The sequence below is a fragment of the Tenrec ecaudatus genome, chromosome 4 (genome assembly GCF_050624435.1).
Source record: "Tenrec ecaudatus isolate mTenEca1 chromosome 4, mTenEca1.hap1, whole genome shotgun sequence".
Taxonomy (NCBI): domain Eukaryota; kingdom Metazoa; phylum Chordata; class Mammalia; order Afrosoricida; family Tenrecidae; genus Tenrec; species Tenrec ecaudatus.
The window spans coordinates 37190109-37207191 of NC_134533.1; the positions used below are offsets into that span (position 1 = coordinate 37190109).

A 17083-nucleotide genomic window follows, 5' to 3' on the forward strand; every position below is an offset into this window, starting at 1 on the left:
TCTTCACCACACTTTACTATAGCACCCATATCTCCTGTGTTTTCTTCATGAGGGTGAGTATCAAGCAGGGCCATGTTGTTAGAACTAATTGTGCTTAGGTTAGAGCTAGGATTAAGTGCGAGCCCCAAATTCATTCCTGAATCTATGTTTCCTATCTGTCTCTGCTTCCCCTTTAGAGACATATTTGTTATTTTATGGTAGACAGTTATCTTCCAGGAACACAAGCACTTTCTGTTTATAATGTCATTGATTTAGCCCATGGTAAAAAGATCAAAGGATATGTTGCATTAGGTAAGTGTGCTTCACAAGACCTCTGTAGAGTATTAAAAAGCATCAATGTTATTTCTAGGACTAAGGTGTGCCTGACCCATGCCATGGTAATTTCCATTGCCTCATATGCATGTGCAATAAGGAAGACTGAAGTTGAATCAGTGCATTTGAATTCTGGTGTAGGCAAAATATAAGGAAAACATCATGGACTGCTAAAAGGACAAACTGCTAAAAGGACAGGCTGGCAAGGCTTCTTGTTACATGCTTTGGACATGTTTCAGGAGAGACTAGTCCCTGGAGAAGGACCTCATGCTTGGTAAAGCAGAAGAGCAGCCAAAAAGATGTAGGCCCTCAAGGAGATAAATTGGCACAGTGGCTGCAACCATGGGCTCAGGCATAGGAACAATTGTGAGGCTGGTACAGGAACAGGCAGTGTTTAGTTCTGTTGTGCACAGGGTCGCTGTGGGTCAGAACTAATTCGATGACACTACAAACAAATATAAGTTGATAATTTTGTATGGCCCATGAGTGATGCTATAAATTAACAAATGGTCCTTGGCAGGAAAAAAGGTTCGCCACCCCTGTCCTAACAGGTCCTAACAGCTTTCCTCTTGATTCTAGGTTCTAGTCTGGAGTGCTTCAGCTGTATTTCAGTAGGTTCTACCTGCAGTGAACGCACCAACTGTTCATTTCCTTTTAATGCATGTCTCTATGCCAAAGCTGGTAAGCACCTCCTCTTCTCACCTTCCCCGAGTTTATTGGGATTATAAGAGCGTGTGTGTGTGTGTGTGTGTGTGTGTGTGTAATTTTGTTAAGTTAATTCTCATTAAACTTATACTCAACAATTGATAGCAATCATTTATTAACATTGTGTCGTGGGCACTGTGCATTCCCTATGCATGTTTTCTTTCATTATTTCCACCGTCCTCTCTGTGATCTGATCTTTTATTTCCGTTTTATAAAGAAACTGTGGCTCAGATTACGTGAGAGGCATAGGTCAAGTCATCAAACCGGTATCTCAATTTGGAAGTTCATGTGGCTGTAAAGTTTGTGCTCTTAACTACTACATTATGCTGCTTCACAAATTTTTGGTACCTTACTGTGTTCCAGAATGTGAGCTAAGTGTTAAGTATGTAAAGATGAAAGAGACAAATGGACAATTACAGTTATGACAGAGCCTATTCACCTGTCCCAAATTACTGTAGATCTCTGGACTGGACACTGCAGTGTATCAAGTGTCTACAGAGTCCCGAGGGCACTCCAGCTGAGCTCATTTAGTGTATAAGATAAAACCCTCAGACTTAAATTTCTAAGAGGTCAAAGTAAAAACATCTCACAAAAGCTATTTTTACTCCTACATTCTCTACTCCAAACCCTATCTAATACCAACATCAATGAGTGGTACACAGAGAAGGAGACCTGACAGAAGACTTAGAGCCACAAGTTAAGCAAACGTAATTGAAGATTAAATTCCCCAGAAAGGGGAAATCTTTCAATAAGTAAGGACAAATTAGAATCCCCCTTAGTGACCTGCTCCCATAAATATCACACCTTAGAAAACCCTATGGACCAGTTATAATCTCTCACCTGGGGTTTCTCTGAGCCCCAAATTGCCTCGATGTCACCTAACAAGAAAAATATCACCAGAAATATCTGACAATTTTGATATAAATTCTTGGAATGGAACTAAAATTCCAAGTCCTCTATTTGAGGTACTTGGTTCTGAAGGAGGACAGTCTGCTGCCTCAGTTGGAGGACAGTTAATTTCTTTTAAAAATACGAAGCAGAGAAAAGCTGTAGATCTAAGAGAAGATAGTCATTCATTTCACAAATATTTGGACACCAAATATTATGTACCAGCATAGACCACCTGGTTCTTGAGCTTGGCCTGTTTCTCTTGAACCCCTACTAGAGAAAATATTATGTCTAAATGAGAGGCTATAGACAATATTATGTGTTCATAGTATAATGGATTCGAGGTTAGGATTTCTCACCTCTGTCTTGCCACCAGCTCCTTCTCTGCATCCTGGCCAGGCTTTGCAAGCGTATTTAATGTTCTGAAAGTCTGGTGGAGCCCTTTGATGACAGTGCCAATTGATTAGTGCTGTCATGCTATTCTGAGTAAAGGGAACACAGGACTGCCAAAGAGAACTGAGGATTCCCATTCGCTGAAGGTGGGCTGGAGCTGGCTCTTCAAAGAGAGTGAGAAGGACATTCCAAGCGAAGAAAAGCTCAACACTCCAGCATCTCACAGAATCCTTTTTCTTCATGTATTACTCCTATTTTGATAGAGTTTGCAGTTGTTTGTTTATTTGGGTGATTTCCACTGCTGTCTTTGGTGAGGTGATACCATCATGCATTCCCCTTTCTCATTGTCTCATAAGGGTATTATGCATCATAATACATGTAAAGTGCTTGATATACTGCAGAACATATAATAAATTATAACTGATAGCAATTCTTTTAAAAAAAATCATTTTATTGGGCGCTCTTACAGCTCTTCTCACAGTGCATACATACATCTATTTTGTCAAGCACATTTGTACATGTTATTCATTTTCTTACTGTCACTAAGAATATAATGATTTGGAAACCATTATTGTTTAGTGAACTTTAATGAATTAATGGCTTCATTACCAGATAACTGGCAGTCATAAGTTCATACTGCATCATTGATTTTTCTGTCCATGGGTTTAGGATTCTGAATCAAAAATGAGTTCGGTGTGCTCCTGTACAGTAGTTTAGAAATAACTTAAGCTAATAAGAGACAGTTATCAGATATTTTTTATTATCATAGAAGATCAAGCAAAGTGTATGAAATAACAATAACAATATGTAATTGAGCAAGAGAGGGTGGGGGAATGAGGGGAAAAAAGAGCTTATACCAAGGGCTCAAGTAGAAAATGTTTTGGAAATGATGATGGCAACATATGTTTTAAGAGCTGTAAGAGCCCCCAGTAAAATGAATTTCTTAAAAAAGAACACTAGGAAAGGAATACTAAGCTATAAGTACCAAGAAGTTGTATAGATTGGGGAAAAGGGAAGATTTCCTTGAAGTTACAAATTTTGTTACTTTGGTGGCAATTACTGATAAAATATTAATACCTCTTCCAAGACCGTCAGGCTTCCTTTAGTTAAAATTCTGGTAGCTGCAATGCTTTACAAATTCCAATACTTACTGTATATACTCAAGTATCAGCCCACCTGAAATTTTCAAACTAAAATTTTGAAATTTTTAGTTTGAAAATTTCGAGTTGGTGTATAGTCAAATATATTATTATTTAAAGCAGTAACTTGTCCCGTTCAATAGCAGTCTCTAGTACAGTATTAGAAGCTTTCACTTAAATATTTAAACATTAGATAATGCCATTTCTGAAACTATCGGGACTCTACCACTTGTGCAAACTTTAACTAAAACATAATACAAAAACTCATTCCTCCGATGGAATATGATGGGACAGTAATACTTGGACTTACAGACTTAGAACTGTTTTGTTTTGAATTAGAATGGATTTGAGTAAGTTTGTTACTATCGTTAACCTAGGCAATAAGCATCTATACATATTTTCCTTCTGGCATAGAGATATAAGAAAATGATTCTAGGACAAGGACCATACCTTTTTTAATGCTATATTCCTAGCATCTAAAACACATATTTTTTGTGGAAATGTCTGTTCAAATCCTCTGCCTAGTTTTTAACGGAGTTGATAGTATAGTGTATTATGAGTTGGGCTGTAACTGCAAGCTCAGCAATTCAAGTTCACCAGGAGAAGGGTGAGCAGTCTGCTCACATACAGATTGAGAGCCTGGTCCTATAGAGTCACTATAAGTTAGAATCAACTCAATGCTTTTTTTTGTTTGTATTGTTGAGTGGTAAGAATTCTTTACATATTCTGCATAGACGTCTGTGCATATATATGATTCCCAAGTATTTTCTCCCATCTGATGTGGGTGTTTAACTTTCCTTTCTTAGTGTCTTTTCAAGCACAAACATTTTAAAATTTAATGAAGTTCAACTTACCTGTTACAGCTGCATTTTTTAAAAGCAAAATTTCTCAAAGTTCTTTCCAGTCAGACACTGCAGCATGTGCCGGTCTTTATCTGTGGAGAACTTTGAAAAATGACTCGAGGCCAAGGATCCTGCTTTCTGTATCTCTGGAGCCCTAGCATCTAGCACAGATTTTTTAAAATAATTTTACTGGGGGCTGTACAACTCTTATCACAAACACACCCACCCACACACATCCATTGTGTCAAGCCACATCTGTACATTTTAGCACAGAATATTTTAGAAATGTCTGTTCAGATCCTTTGGCTATTTTTAAATTGGGTGGATGGTGTAGAGTCGGGTGGGAGTGGGGCTGCTGACTGCATGACCTGGAATTCTATCATTTCTTTAAACTGGTTTTAAAAATCAAGGGCTGGTTTTCCAATTTCTTTCTGTTACAGATAGCACCACAATGATCATTTTACCTCCTTCACAAGTAACTTCATAGGGTAAATTCTTTTGTTTTATTTTGATTTTATTTTTTATTAATCATTTTATTGAGGGACTTTTACAAATCTTATGACAACCCATCATTCAATGATACCATCAACATTTCCAAAACATTTTCTTTTTAATCATTTTATTGGGGGCTCATACAATTCTTATCACAATCCATATACACATCCATTGTGTCAAGCACATTTGTTCATTTGTTGCCACCATCATTCTCAAAACATTTGCTTTCTACTTGAGCCCTTGGTATCAGCTCCTCTTTTTTTCCCTTCCCTCCCACACCCTCACACCCTTGTGAATCCATGATCAAGTATATATTGTTATTTTGTATCTTACACTGTCCTTTGTCTCCCTTCACCCACATTTCTGTTATTTGTCCCTTCTCCCCCGCTCCCCACCTCCACCATCCACCTGCCCGCATGATATTGCTATTCCCACTACTGTGCCTGAGTATTTTATCTGTCCTGAATTCCATGTGTCTTGAGCTTTTATCTGTATCAATGTACATACTCCAGTCTAGCCAGATATGTAAGGTAGAGCTGGGTCATGGTAGTGGAGGGGAGGAAACATTCAGGATCTAGAGGAATGTTGTGTGTTTTGTCAGTGCTAGACTGCACCCTGGTTGAATCATCCCTTCCTTTGAACCCCTCTGTGTGGTGATGTCCAATTTTCTACAGATAAGCTTTGAGTCTCCACTCCAACACTGCCTGTCTTTATAATTGCTTGTTTTTGGATCATTTGATACCTGATCTCATCAACATCTCATGATCACACAGGTTGGTGTGTTGCTTACACATGAGCTTATTTGCTTCCCTGTTAGATGGCTCCTTATTTAACATCAAGCCTTTAAGACCCCAGGTGCTATCTTTTGGTAGCCAGGCACCATTCACTCTTAACCACATTTGCTTATGTACCCATTTTGTCTTCAGTGATCTTGTTGGAAAGGTGAGTATCACAGAGTGCCAGGTTATTAGAACAAAGTGTTCTTGTGTTTAGGGAGGCCTTGAGTTGAGGCCTAAAGTCTGGCTGCTATCTTAATACTTAACATATCAATATATGTACATTGGCCTCTATCACTTTCATTATAAATGAACATATTCACATTAGCTTTTGCTTCCTACTTCTTTCCTCTATTTCCTTTCCCCTTTCTTCTGTCCCACCATAGGGTAAGCTCTTGAATGGAATTGTTGGATCAAAATGTGTGTATATGTATAAAATCTTTGTAGGTAATTACCAACTTCCCCCTAAAACAGCAGTATAAATGGCTCGGGCTTCTCACACCCTGACTGTGATCAGACTGTGGTTTTAGAGCTGTCTCATCACCATTTAGCATAAACTTTTACTTTTACAACCAATCAGGACCAACATTCTTGTGTAGAAGTCTCTACTTCCATTGGTTAAATTCTAAGAAATAGAACTGAATTTGGTTCAAAGACCGCTATAGAATGTTACTTATTTTTTAAACCTTGTTTGTGTGTCTCCTCACAGATTCAAGAAACTATTACCATTGCTGGAAGATGACAGATTGCACATACCAGTTCATCTCAGTAGCCTTAGGGGAGCCAAATTTAACGTACAACTGCTGCCAGAAACATCTGTGCAATGGCCATCCTGGGCCAGCGCTCCTAGGCAAACCAGTTCTGCTAGTGGCCGCATTGCTGGTGACTGCCTGGCATCTCTGTCTCTAACCCCACACCAGAAGGACTTCTCCCAAGTGCTTTACTTTGGCATATTCCCCATTTCCTTGCCACTGTGTTTTAAAGGCTTTAGTCTTTCCAAGCAGATCCTAATGAAGAATAAAATTCGCTCGAGAGCATTTGGCAAAGAAAGAGGGCCCTGAGAGAGTGACATTGGAGAACCAGCACTGTTCAGAAGGGGAGGCCCTGTCTGGAGAAAGTCGTTTAGGCATGAAGTACTTGTGACAGAGGGAGTGAGGGTACCAGCTTCTTCCTCTGCTCTTTGGAGGATTAACTTAGGAAGCTCCTCTACCATCCTCCATCCTCAGTTCCCTCTGGTTCCTTGGATGTAGTCAAACGGTATGACCCTATGACCAGAGCTCTTTGGGGAAGAGGGAGGGACCTATTTTAGCATTCTCTTTCAAATGGAATGCCTCAATGCTTTTGCTTCATGGCCTCTGTGTTGCCAGGTAGGTGTCTTGAATGTTCCTATGATGGGCTGTCACAGGGCAGGCAGATTCTTAATTCAGATTGATTGGGGTGGCTGTATTTCAACCAGAAGGTGTCTGGTAGTAAGAGGGGAGCTTAGGCTTTCCAGATGGAAGGAATTGGAAACACAGGGTTTGTCTTTTAAAAGGTAGCTGTGGCTGAACTGAGCTATGGCTGAAAAACGTTCTCATTAATTTTTATATGGGCTTTGCTATTTTTCATAAAAAAACTATTACTATGAATTAACAGTGTTTAAGATACTTTCCTCCCTACCCCATCCCTGCCCCCAGAATGCTGTGATATCTTGGCTTTGATTCAGTTGAATAATAAACATTTTGTGGCATGTGTTGAGTGTGCTTATATTAAATGTTACCGGTAGGAAGACTCATGGTTTGTATGTATATACTATACAAGCAACAGAACAGCCGTTGAGGTTGCAGTTTGGAACCTCAAAATGTCACCATCAACAGCCCCAGATCTGCCTTTTCCCTGCCCATTCAGGCTGTGGGCTTTTAACTGGCTTAGCATACATTGTAAGGGATTCTAGCATAATCTCAAATGTTGAGACTTTCTAGAAAGCTTTACTGGTTTCTTGCAAAATGATACATCTTTTTAAACAGTGAAAGTGTCCCCTTTTCTGTGAGTACTGGTAACAACAACAACAATAACAAACAAGCCTCAAAATGGTCCACTGAGAGTTTTAAGTTGTCTTAAACTGGGTTGAACCTGCTCTATCTTTTCATTGCTGATGGGCTTCCTGGAATCTTCAGGAATAGTCTGGAGGCTTTGGTTTTTGGTTACCTACTACCATAGTTTGTCATTACCACAACTGGACTTGCCTCCCGTGTTCATCGTAGCGCCGGAGTTTTCTCATTATGTAGTGTCAGGGTAACACGACCTACGTAAGCAGAATCCACTCAGCGAACCATGTGCTCTGAGGAGTTACAAGTGTGGAAAGGGGAATAAGACTGACTCCAGACTTAAATTTTACCAAAAGAGATTTTTAGTTAAATGAACAAAGAATCATTTCAGAGTCTCATCAGCCTGCACATGCCATTAGCAGAACCCTGAGATCACAGGTGGAAACACAGAAGGCAGTGAAGTTGAGAAAAATTCTGATTGGTTATTCAGTGATACATCATTGTCAAAGACAGTGTAACTTAAGTAGGGAAGGGACCGTGATGGGGATAGGTACATACAGGTTTAAAAAGGTTATAGGATTGGTTGTAGGGTATTAATTACCTGAGTCCAGGTTGGCTAGAGTCAACTCATGATTACGGCCCAGAGTCATAGTAACAAAGTGGTTATAAAATAATACCGGGACCCCAACTTTTAACTTAAATCAGGTAACATGCATCGCAGAACATTGCCTCCTTTGCTTTCCCTAGGTACACTTACATTACACGTATTTGCATAACTAGGACTTTATCCTAGCGTTCTCTAAGGCCAAGCACCTATATAAATCGGACAGGTGGGAGGGCCCTTCATAGTAAGAGAATAACAAGGTAGATGGGTAAGTGGGCACACTACTGTCAGAAAAGTCAGCTTTAAAACTCAACATGGATTTCAGACTTACCTAAGACTTCAATGGAACTAAGGCTGCTTTTTAAAATCATTTTATTGGGGCTCATATAGCTCTTATCATCATCCATCCATCCATTGTGTCAAGGATATTTGTACATTTGTTGCCATCATTTTCAAAAACATTTTCTACTTGAGCCCTTGGTATCAGCTTTTTTTCACCTCCCAACCCCACTCTCCCTCACAAACCCTTAATAATTTATACATTATTTTTCATGTCTTGCACTGATCAATGTCCCCCTTCACCCACTTGTCTGTTGTCCGTTCCCTAGGGAGGGGGCTATATGTTGATCATTGTGATTGGTTCCCCCTTTCATCCCTCTTCCTTCTCTTTACTCTCCTGGCATCATTACTCTCATTGGACCCAAGGGGTTTATCTTTCCTGGATTCCCTGTATTTCCAGCTCTTATCTGTACCCATGTGTGTACATGCTCTGGTCTAGCCCGATTTGTAATGTAGAATTGGGATCATGATAGTGTGGGGGAGGAAGCATTAAAGAATTAGAGGAAAGTTGTATATTTCATTGATGCTATACTGCACCCTAACTGGCTGGTCTCCTGTGACCCTTCTGTAAGGGGATGTCCAATTGTCTACAGATGGGCTTTGGGTCTCCACATTCCCCCTCATTCACATTGATACGATTTTTTGTTCTGGGTTTTTGATTCCTGATCCCATTGACACCTCGTGATCACACAGGCTGGTGTGCTTCTTCCATGTGGACTTTGCCTCTCAACTAGATGGCCGCTTGTTTATCTTTTAGCCTTTAAGACCCCAGATGCTTTATCTTTTGATAGCCGGGCACCATTAGTTTTCTTCACCACATTTGCTTATTGTGCCCATTTTGTCTTCAGCAATCCTGTAGGGAAGGTGAGCATCATGGAATGCCAGGTTATTAGAGCAAAGTATTCTTGTGTTGAGGGAGTGCTTGAGTAGAGGCCCAATAAGACTGCTTTCAAGCTGTTCTATTTGCATCCACCCTGTGCCACAGATTTTAGATTCTCCTATCATAGATGTTAACCAAAAATCAACTCCCTGCTGTCACCTTAATTCTGCCTCAGGCAACTCCGTGTATTATAGAGAACTCCTCCCTGGGGTTTTCCTGGCTATAATCTTTAAAGCAGCCCACTGCCAGGCCTTTCTTCTGTAGCACTGCTGGGCAAGTTTGCACTGCCAACCTTTAGGCTAATAAAGGAGTATACATTATTTGTGCTACTCAGGGATTTATGGTTAACAAACCAAAAACCAAACTCGCTGCCATTGAGTCAATACTGATTCATAGCGACCCTGTACGACAGGATAGAACTACCCCTATGAGTTTCTTACACTGTACTGGTTTATGGGACTATTTTTATCCCCCATTATATGTGGATAGTACGAGAAAATCCATAGAGCAGTTCTATGACCTATAGGGTTGATCTGAATTGATATCAACTTGCTGGCAGCAAGCGTTTGGTGTACTAGGTCAGCTCACCATTTGACACTTTGCTGTACTGTGATGGATGGCGCGTGTTGCCCTGATGCTGGAAGCTGTGCTGCCTGCACCACAAGCAGTAGGAGAGCCAGCCATGGTGGACAAGCCTTGGCAGAACTTCTAGACCAGGGGGGGAACCATTTTTTTCTGCCATTTGGATATAACATCATTTGTAGGCCATACTGGTCAAACATTTGATGGCTGGAACTGCTTCTCTTTGGAGAGATGAGTGGTGTCAGCTGTTCTTGATGATTTTGTGGGCTTTATATGCCCCACAGGCCAGAAGATCCCCACTATGTTAGAGCTCTCTAGAGAAACAGAACCCGGACACTTATGATTTTATATGCTTATACACACACATGAAATAAACAGCTAATTAGTCGATAGAGCAGTACAAATGGCTCAGTGCAACTCACTTCCATGAGACAGCTAGTACACTGGCAGTCCTTCAAGTCTTGATGGCCACCAGGTGCAAGTCAAGGAAGCAACAGCTGAGTCCTCTGTAGAGCAATTCAGGCAATCCAGCCACAGGCAGCAAACAGCAAGGTAGGTCACCAACAGTCAGCCAGATGACAGGGTCCAACAGCCCACAGCTCAAGCAATGTGTATTTCAGTAGCGTGGGGAAGCAGGTCTGGAAGGACCCTCAAACTACAGCGACACAGTCCATGGGTTGGGTGTCCCACAGGGAGTGTAGGTTGCAAGTTGAGGCAGAGAACCAGCTAAGGCAGCCGCACACAGGTCCGATCATCAAAGAGCAAGAGACAAGAAATGCGCCCTTCAATTAATCCCACATGTGTTCATTGGCCAGATTGGCACAATAAACCTATCACACCCATCAATGTTCTAGACTAAGACAGACTAAAAGAAAGGTATAACTCTGAAAGTGAGTGAATGAAACCCCTAGGGAAGACAACAGAATATTGTCCAAGGCTTTACTTCCTGACTGCATGCATTGTCAGGAGGGACTAATTGTGGAGAAGGCCAGCATGTTTGGGAACGGGAAGGGCCAGCAGGGAGGAAGAAAATCCTCAGTGAAATAGATGGACCCAACCGATGCCGCAATGACCTCAAAACATACCAACCACCGTCAAGATAATGCAGGACCAAGCAGCATTTCCTCCTCTTTGCATAAGGTTGCCATGTGTTAGAACTGACCCCGTGGCTCCTCACAACACCATGTGGTGAGCGTACCAGAATCCTGTGGTTGGATCCCACCTTTGAGGATCTAGCCATGTGGGAAGAGAAGCGTCCAGCTTCAGATAAGCCACTGGCAATGGCAGCCCCCTAGTTTTGGATGGATCTGCTAAGTTTACAGAGTGCTTCAGACACACCCATCCTCTGTGTGCATCACAAACAGCTCTCCAAGGCAACCTGGTTCCTCACTTCTGTTCCATAGAAAATCTCCCTAGAGGTCCGACAATTTATCCAGGGTTACTCAGCTTGTACAGCCAACTCTGATTTGCTGCTTGTGTACATACATACATAAACACCCATGGCTTTAGAACGCTCGTGGGAAATTACCTTTATAATCCATTTCTCCACAAACTTTGAATTCCTCTCGTATAACATTCCATTCTGCAGTCGGTACGGACTCCATTCTTAAATGGCCACAGCCCACTCCCCCGGCCCCCCATTCTTATTTGTTTCCACCAAGGATTTAGGTAGGCTGAGCTTCATGGAAATGTACTTCTGTCTGTCTGGGGCAGAAAGGCCAGGCTAATGTCGAATTTAAATATGGAGCCCTGGGTGGTATCCTGGAGAGAACACTTGGTTGTTAACTGAAAAGTTGTCTGTTGCAAGAGAAAGAGGCAGCAGCTTGCTTTTGTAGACGACAGCTTTGGAACCCAGTGGGGCAGTTCTACTCTGTCCTCTAGGATGGAGAGGAGTGTTGACTGCAGGGCAGTGGATGTGGCTTGGTTTGGAATTGTATCATGAGCTGGACATGTTCTTTGGATAGAACATTCCGGTGGCATTAACAATGTTCAAGCTAACTCAGCTAGGTCCCATGGGATTTCCTTGTGCTTTTTAGTGTGTGGCTTGTGAACTTATGACAACGTCTTGCTTGAAAAAAACTAAATGGCATTTCATTGAAAATACTCTCCTTCTGAGCTATTAGAAATCCAGGGATGGTCCTGTTTCCTGGAATCTGCCACAGTGCTAGTAACATTGGCAGAAACATGGATGACTCTGTCATCTCCACTCAACTCCCCTCTCTTTTGCCAGCCTTAGACTGCAAAGAACCCTCATTTCCCGAGGCTTCTTTGCAGTGAGGGGGTTCAAGGTGATAGAAATCTGCTGTGGGATGGTGGAGGTGGATGGGAAGGTTTCTAGAAAATGTTTTCTCTCCTTGATTAAAAAGAGAGGGAACTTGAAGAAAGCTTTCATTCTCTGTGCTGAGCACTGTGGCTCTGGATAAGGTTAGACTGGAATGTGAGGATAGAGCTCTGGCAGCTGTCTGTGCCACAGGGAGGTAAATCCTAGAGACCCCAAGCCCTGCCCTAAATCTGTGGGCCCACTGGATGCACAATGAGACTTCTTTCTCTAATCATCTAACCATTTGGTATACGTCCAGAGCCCCGATGGCATGATGGCAATAGCATAAGATAACTACAAGGTCAGCAGTGGGAAGCCTCGGGCCTTTCTTCTCCCATCGTCTCAGAAACACACAGGGACAGTTCCACCCTGTCCTATTTGTCCTGTGAGTTAGCATACTCTTAATGGCAGTGAGTTATTTTATTTTATAGTATAATCCAGGCACCAACAAGCCTTTTAAAAAAAATCATTTTACTGGGGGAGAATACCACATTTATCACAATCCATTCATTCATCCATGTGTCAGGCACATTTGTATATAAGTTGCCATCATCATTTTCAAAACATTTTCTTTCTACTTGAGCCCTTGCTATCAGCTCATTTTTCCTTCCCTCCCTCATGAACCCTTGATAATTTATAAATTATTATTTTTTCATGTCTTACACTGACCAATGTCTCCCTTCACCCACTTTTCTGTTGTCCACCCCCCTGGGAGGAGGTTATAGGTAAGTCATTGTGATCAGTTCCCCTTTCTCCCCCTACCTTCCCTTTACCCTCCTGGTATCACTACTCTCATTATTGGACCTGAGGGGTTTATCAATCCTGGATTCCCTGTGTTTCCAGCTCTTATCTGTACCCATGTACATGCTCTGGTCTAGACAGATTTGTAAGGTAGATTTGGGATCATGATAGTGGGGGAGGAAGTATTAAAGAATTAGAAGAAAATTGTATATTTCATTGTAGTATATGCTATACCGCACCCTAACTGGCTGGTCTCCTCCTGTGGCCCTTCTGTAAGGGGATGTCCAATTGTCTACAGATGGGCTTTGGGTCTCCACACTCCCCCTCATTCACATTGATATGATTTTTTTTGTTCTGGGTTTTTGATACCTGATCCCATTGACACCTCATGATCACTCAGGCTGGTGTGCTTCTTCCATGTGGTCTTTGCCTCTCAGCTAGATGGCCGCTTGTTTATCTTTTAGCATTTAAGACCCCAGATGCTTTATCTTTTGATAGTCGGGCACCATCAGCTTTCTTTACCAAAATTGCTTAAGCACCTATTTGTCTTCAGTGATCATATTGGGGAGCACACAATTATATGATTTTTTGTTCTTTGATGCCTAATAACCGATCCCTTCGGCACCTCGTGATCACGCAGGCTGAAGTGCTTCTTCCATGTGGGCTTTGTTGCTTCTGAGCTCGATGGCCACTTGTTTCTTCACAATTATTATGTGGAGCCCATTGTTACAGCTACTGTGTCACTCTATCTTGTCCAGGGTCGTCGTCTTTTTTGCTGCCTTTCTGCTTTGTGATATTTTTCTCTAGGGACCAGCCTCTCCTGACAACACAGCCAAAGGAAGCGAGACAAAGTCTTCCTTGCCTCTAAGGAACACTCTGGTTGTACTTCCTCCAGAACAGCTGTTTGTTCTTTTGGCAGTCCATGGTACTTTCAGTATTCTTCACCAACACTATAATTCAAATGCATCCATTCTTTGGTCTTCTTTACTCAATGTCCAATTTTCACATGCATATGAGGTGATGGAAAAGATCTTGGATTGGGTCAGGTGGATTTTAGCCTTCAAAGTAATATCCTGGCTTTTCAACACTCTAAAGAGGTCTGTGCACAGAGCTACCTAATGCACTGTATCCTTTGATCTCTGCTGCTTTCATGAACATTGATTGTGGATCCAAGCAAGATGAAATCTTTGACAACTTCAATCTTTTCTCCATTTAAAAAGGATATTTCAAGATCTCTAAGTACAATGCTGTGTTAGAATATCTATCCACATGCAAAGAAATCCTGTGAATATAACTATTATTCAAATTTATGCACCAACCACTCAAGCTAGTGATGCAGAAGTTGAAGGATTTACCAATGTCTTCAGCCAGTCTATTAGGGTACCTTTTATGTTATTTTCCCAGCCCGCATCTTGTACTTCTAAAAATCTCTCCCCATGTTTGTGGTGCATTAACACTCCCATGGGCATTAATATTGCAGCCGGATCCAGGTTAGCTGTATTAGCGCATGTTATGGATTGCAATCACCTCGATGGCAGTGAGCTTGGTTTTTTGGTTTGAGTTGCTCTAATAACCCCAGAACTGAATGGCTAAACCCAAAGTGTTTATTGCCCACACCACAGTCCAAATTATTGTTAAAAAGCATCAAAACTCACCAGATTTTGAACAAAAGGTTTATTCTTATAGGGAGACCATTTTCATTCCTGAAAAAGCAAAGTTTGCAGAAGCTACATGTAATACCCTCTACTGTCTGTGAGTCTCTTCTGTCTCATTGTGACCCCATAGAATAGAGTAGAACTTCTCCATAAGGTTTCTGAGATTAAATCCTTATAGGAGCAAGCAGCCTTATCTATTTTCCTTGGAGCAGCTCTTTGGCTTTGAACCACCAAATTTGTGGTCAGCAGCCAAATGTTTAACACATCACACTACCAGGGTTTCTGAGGTACAAAAAGGCACAGAAGAAGAAAAAGAGGAAGTATCATAGATGCACCATTGGCTGGTCTTAACCTGATTGAACCGTGCCTGCCACCTTACACTAAGAAAAAGGACTATCGGCTCACCGGAGAGAGATGCCTCCACCCAGCCATCTCTCTCGAGAGTCAAAGATCATCAGAAAACACATAAATATTTCACAATATATGGTTACATACTGTTTTGTGATTAATCACTATGCTTTAATTATGTTTAATTATTTTCAATTTGTAACAATGAAAATACATCCTGCATATCAGATATTTACATCACGATTCATTATAGTAGCAAAATGACAATTATGAAGTAGCAACGAAAATAATGTTATGGTTGGGGATCACCATAACACGAGGAACTGTATTAAAGGGTTGTGGCATTAGGGAGGTTGAGAACCACTGCTTTAAAGGAACCTTTTTAACTGCAGCAAGAGTGAAACAAAATATAAAGGTAAAAATGCAAAGGATTTTATGGTGTCAAAAACCTAAATTTCTTTTATGGTGTCAAAAACCAAAATTTCTTAGAGAAACACCCTAAATTAATGTTACAGACTATGCTGTTTCATCAAGCCTTGCTGAATGTTGCTCACTTTGGTTCTCAGCCTCGTGATCCTGTTGGAATTTATGATAGGTGAGCATGCCTTTCCTGTTTCCCTGTAGAAGTTAGAGATTAACCAAGCTCCCTCTTCAGGAATCTGTTAAAACACAACTCACTAACGATACTGGCAGCTGAAATGTGGACAAGCCTCTCCAATCTGAGAAAACAGCCTGAGAACGAGACAACCCACAACTCGTGAGTTTGACCACGCCAACACACCACGCCAACACACCACCTTGCTCACCGTCCAAGAACAGCCCTCTCTCTTGATCCTGCAGGAGGATAAAGTCATGATTTTGGGGCCATGTCCTTGGATACTGATATACAATCCAGCTCTCTCCTCTTTCCATGGCACCTGTCTTGTGATTTGGTAGGTAGCTCAAACTGTCAAGTTGGTGAACTTGATTGTGAGTAGATACGATTTGAATTGGACACCACCACCTGAACTTGTCAGGCAACCACTCCTAGAATGTGGGTTATAACTGCCATTATTATGTTAATTTTAGAAGATGCTCTCAAAAGCAGGGTTTCAGGGTTTCTTTACTCCTGTAGAGAGTTACCATCTTAGAAAGACACGGGGCAATTCTACTCTGCTATGAGTCATAGGGTTTCTGTGAGTCCTGACTGACTCAATGGCAGTGAGTTCATTTTTTCAGTTTGGCGATGGAAATAGGATCAAGGGCACAACATGCATCCTAGAACACAGCTCCTAGTCAGACCCTGGAGTTTCTGCTTCTGGAAGCTGGCTGTAAATAGGCAATGTTCCAAAAGAATCCAATGCCACAGGCAAAACACTCCCAATACCAAGCTATTGTGTGACTTGCAGGTGACTCCAGGGGAGAAGTTCCTATATATAAGGTTCCAAAGGACACTTCGAGGTAGATAGCCTGGTCTGTGTGGGTACCCCAATTCCACGAACCTGTAGGCAAGGAAAATCACAATGATATTTGCTAACAGGCCTGCAAGTGGTCACATTACATTGACCAGAAGGCAGTCACAACACATAACTGAATAGCAAGGAGAGTATTAGGAATGCAGTCTTCCTGGGTGTCAGGTAAGAAAGCGCTTCCATGAGTACCTAGCAGGCATGGTCTCTGCACCAAACAGCGACAAAAGGCTCAAGAATAATGTCTGAACACAGGAAGCTGAATTTTATTAATAGATGAGAAGTTAAAAACCTTTGGGGTCAGGGATGGTACCTCTAGTCCCACAATTAATTGTGTTTTAGGATTTTGTGGGTTGTTTTTTTTAATTAAGCTAGTTTAGAGAATATTTCAATTACTCAGAGAAAGAGTGGTTGAGGGAAGCTTGTGTAGGACATTTACACATTTCTGGTCCTGTAGTTCCTCATGGCCTTGTTCTCAGAGATGAGGGTGGGCAAAAGACTAGAGAGTTGAAATTGCTTATAGCATTTATTAACAAATAAAGACCTACAGGGAAGACATGTCATACACAACTGTGTCTCTGAGCTTGTA

At 41.5% G+C, this 17083-nt stretch overlaps 1 long non-coding RNA gene across 1 annotated transcript in view; it reads right to left on the reverse strand.

Annotated features, from left to right (window-relative positions):
• LOC142444728 (uncharacterized) overlaps window positions 1-17083 on the reverse strand; it is a 31722-nt gene that overhangs the window by 11005 nt on the left and 3634 nt on the right. The gene's annotated exons all lie outside the window — the stretch shown is intronic.